Genomic DNA, 4,813 nt, shown 5'->3' with positions numbered 1-4,813 from the left:
TTGCAAGCAAATGATAAGGAGCACGAACAACTCAGGGAGACCCTTTACGTGGCTTTTGGCAATAAGCCACAGAAGAGATGCTGAGAAAGGAACTAGAAAGATGGCTATTCATTTAGTAACAAGTAGTTGTATTCTGAATATTTTTGGAGATAGCTGGTGGGAATTCCTGCCAAAATAAAATGAAATTGCCTTTGTAATTTTAACATAACGCATGACAAATCAAAGTTTCCATGTTCATTTTGTAAACCTAGCACACCCACCAAAAGCATATTTTAAATGAAAACTGTCATATAGGACTCTGATGTAAAAGCATTTAGAAAAGAAGCAAAGTCTACTGGCAAAAAAAATCTTACAAGGGAAACCAGGAGTACTGGCTTAACAAAAAAAAAAAAAAAAAAAAAAAGAAAAAAAAAAAAAGAAGAAAAAAAGAAGCTCAGGTATTTAAAGCAAAAAAACAAAACAAAACAAAAATGACAACAACAACAAAACAAAAACAAAAACAACAACAAAACAAACACCCACAAGAATAGCAAGGTTATTGGTGGAAACCTGTCATTGATGGAAAACTACAATTTCTCCATGTGATTTTCATATTTTCCAGGCTGCTTATAGATTTTTCGAAAATCAAAACTCCAAAGCCTAGATTAAAAAAAAAAAAAATGTTATTCTTGAAGGAGAGGTCAGGAAAAGCTCAAGGTTTCATTTATTTGGGGGATTAAAACTAAAATAAGCTGATGTAACCCAGATGAAAAGGTTACTTACTTAATTATATTAAATTAAAATTTAAAATTAAATAATTAAAATTTGTTCCTAATCTAATGGAACAAACATTTCTTCTTTTCCTCTTCTCTTAAATGGTTTCTGATAAACTGGTCACTTCCAGTGGAGGTAGAGCAAGGAGTTAGTTTCCTTTAAGGTAACTTACTTTAGCTGATATTAAGTGGACTCTTGGTTCTAAACTGTACCTGGAATTTGTCTCCTCCTTAGGCTGGCGAAAGCAGCCTTTCCGTACGTTGTTGGGTGATTTGTGCTTTGCCTGAAGGGCTGATATCCAACCTCTGCACACTGGCAAAACTAAACAGTATGATACTTACCAGATGGGGCCCATTTTGTCTAATTGCTCACTCAGAGAGGGGATTTCTCTCTCCTCTTTCTTTCCAGAGGGAGCTCCTTTTTCTGATTTTCACCAATGTGCTGTATTCTGAGCCCAGGTTTTTGAAGGTAGTATTACATACTTCATTATGACTGATCCTAAGTAACAGAATCTTATCCTTGCCTTGAAATTCACTTCAACAGTTAATGAAAGATAAAAAATATCGTATACCAATGGTACCCTAAGAAACTAATTAAATGAATCAGAAATATTTTCCTTTCTAGTGCATAGTTAATATTAACACAGTAATATACAGGTAATGAGTTTAATCAAAAACAAGAGTAAGTAGTGAACAATCAGAGACTCCCTGGTGGCAACTCAAGTAATCACATCAATAACATCTCATGTGTACTTCTTGAAATAATACTATTAGTCAATCACAGGTAGATTGAAATCTATAGTTGGGGAAGAAATTTTAGAAAATGACAGCTAAAGTTTTCTTGCACTATAGAAAAGAAATGTTATTTTTCAGAAATAGAAATGCCCATTTTAATAACTGAGATGGTGGAAGAGTGATGGATAATATAAATAAAATGAAAAAGAATTCTTAGCTGTTGGCAGAGATCATTAATGTTAATTTACAATTATTGTCATAGTACCTAAAATTGTTAAAAGAAATTCCAGAAAATATACGCACTTACAATTTCATATTGGATTTAAAGGCACATCATTTGTCCATCTCCAGCTGACAACATAAATGTAATTGCTATGACATATTGGACAAGAACTTCGAGTCTTAATAGGTTTAGCTCTTAATGTTACTTTTCAAATATATGCTTGCAGTATAAAATTCAGAATTTGCAATAGTCTGTATGGTGAAAAGTGTATCTCCTATACTTTTCCCACTGAGCCACTTCACTATTGCCTGCACCTTATGTATATACCTAGAAATATTCTATGTAGTTATAAATATATATCACAGAATATTTCAGAGACGTCTTGTACAGTTCTAGACATAGAATTCATAGAAAATTATAGGCACACACACACTCATATTGGGTGTTTGCGTAGTTGTATATAACTATATGTGTGTATATATATAGTTTTAAAACATTTGTTTCCTCTCACACATTGTAGCATACTACAAATATATGTTCAATGGTCTCACCTTTTCTTTTATTCACTTAATGTGTCTTGGAATATGTCTACAATATAAAAAAAAAAGTGGAAATGTGTTTTGTGCAAAACAGGGTAAGCTCAAGTTTAAATTATACAGAAAAACTCCAAGAAAAGTAGGAGAATCTACCATCTACACACTCAGACATATTTACACAAGAAGATGTAAATATGCACATGCAAGAAAAGGTCAATAGAATAATGGGTAAAGATTATAAACTAAATATTCACAGAAAAGGATAAAGAGGCCTTAAATATTAAATTTTTTTTAATCCAGTGGAATTGCTTGATCCAGTGGAATTGCTGGATCAAGAACAATCCACACATTTTCAGTTTTGATAGAAAATGCTTATTTCACCACCTAGAATTGGTACTCGTTTGCATTCTTACCTTCGATGTTATCAACCAGCCTATTGTGCCAAACCCTTCTTTACAAAGTTGTTTATCAATTTTATGTTACATTTGTCAGACTTGCAGATGACATATACATGCAGTGTATTTTACATTGAATTTATTTCATTAGAACATGGATTAGGCACATTTTAATATTTAAGTTCCCTTTATCCTTTTCTGTGAATATTTAGTTTATAATCTTTACCCATTACTCTGTTGACTTTTTCTTGCATCCGCATATTTACATCTTCTTGTGTAAATATGTCTGAGTGTGTAGATGGTAGATTCTCCTACTTTTCATACAGTTTTTCTGTATAATTTAAACTTGAGCTTACCCTGTTTTGCACAAAACACACTTCCACTTTTTTTACCATGGCTAATGTAAACATCAATGGTATCACAGGTTGGATTTTTGGGAAAGCGTTCAATGTGAGATGTTTATTACAAAGTGACATGGGCATCCAAGTCTATGGAGGGGAGTGGGAGGAAGCAACACTGAACAGAATTCAAGATGTAATGCAGGTCCCACAACAGCTCTGCTGACTGTACAGGAAGCTCTGGAACTAAAATGCCCCTGCGATGCCAGGCCTCATTGTGCCCTCATTGATCAATCATTGGATGCAGCTCTCTGCAAAGAGAAAGAAGCTTGAGATACTCTGGAACTGAGGCAACCCTTGAATAGGCTGACAGCTGAAGGCATCTGTCCACAGCACTTCCAACAGACAAGACAACAAGTCCATCACTGAAAAAATATTGCATGTGCACACATCACAGTGTGTACAACAGATAGGGAAAGAGATCTGATGAAAACCTAAAAATGTGATTCCCTCTGTCATTAATTCTCTTTTAAAGTGCTAATATTGGTAGTTGGCATTATTTAAATTTGAATCACATGGACAGTTTTTAGCCATTTCACTGGCTTTAATTTGATTCTCAAAGGGAGTTCTTCAGGCTTTTTTCTAAATATATTATAATAGCAATATTGTTAAGAAGTCAGAATTCTGCATAATTACCATGAGATTAGGAAGTTGTTATGTTTAGTTTGGACATAATGAAATTGTAAATTGCATTGAAGCTAACTTCATTTAGAATATTTTGATCATTTTTATTAGTTATACACTTGGAGTCATACCCTTGGAGAGGAGAGTATTTTATCAATATTTTAATGGGTCAACTATTAAAATTATTTCACAACTTTGAATAAGAGTACACAAAGGTTTCAAAAAATAAGGCCAAATTGGAAACACTTCAGAAGAAAACCAGTGACATAGTATTAGAAACAGCTATGACTATGAAACTAATGAAAATATGCTGTTATAGACCAATAATAATTTTGTTTACATTATTTTAAATTATGAAGTAATCAAAATAAAGACTTTTTATCTTGTATTAATGTTTACACTAATTTGTAATTTTGGTTTTTAAAATAATTTTAGTTTTATATATATCAGAATGTGATTTAGAAACCAAATCAAAATTGCCTATAAATTGGATGAGGTTACAAACCAACTAAATGAGAGGAAAGACAACATAACTTACAGAATTAGCACAGTTGGTAGTCAGTGCAAGGGGTATTGATTAAATTACAGAACTAGAATATGATACATTTTTGAAAGAGATGTGATTTGTAGAAGGTAAAACACTATTTACAATATAAAAGACTTGGAGCCAACCCAAATGCCCATCAAAGATAGACTGGATAAAGAAAATGTGGCCACATATACACCATGAAATACTATGCAGCCATAAAAACGAATGAGTTCATGTCCTTTGCAAGGACATGGATGAAGCTGGAAACCATCATTCTCAGCAAACTAACACAAGAACAGAAACCAAATACCACATGTTCTTACTCATAAGTGGGAGTTGAACAATGGGAACACATGGACACAGGGAGGGGAATATCACAAACCGGGGCCTATTGGGAGGTTGGGGACAAAGGTTGGGAGAGCATCAGGACAATACCTAACGCATGCCGGACTTAAAACCTAGACCACTGGTTAACGGGTGCAGCAAACCACCATGGCACATGTATACCTATGTAACAAACCTGCACGTTCTGCACATGTATCCCAGAACATAAAGTAAAATAAATAAAGAAAGAAAAATTTAAAAGAAGTTAAAACAAAAGAAACTTGGATTTAAAAGTAT

The sequence above is a fragment of the Theropithecus gelada genome, unplaced genomic scaffold (genome assembly GCF_003255815.1).
Source record: "Theropithecus gelada isolate Dixy unplaced genomic scaffold, Tgel_1.0 HiC_scaffold_15876, whole genome shotgun sequence".
NCBI lineage: Eukaryota > Metazoa > Chordata > Mammalia > Primates > Cercopithecidae > Theropithecus > Theropithecus gelada.
This window is presented reverse-complemented; position numbering follows the sequence as displayed.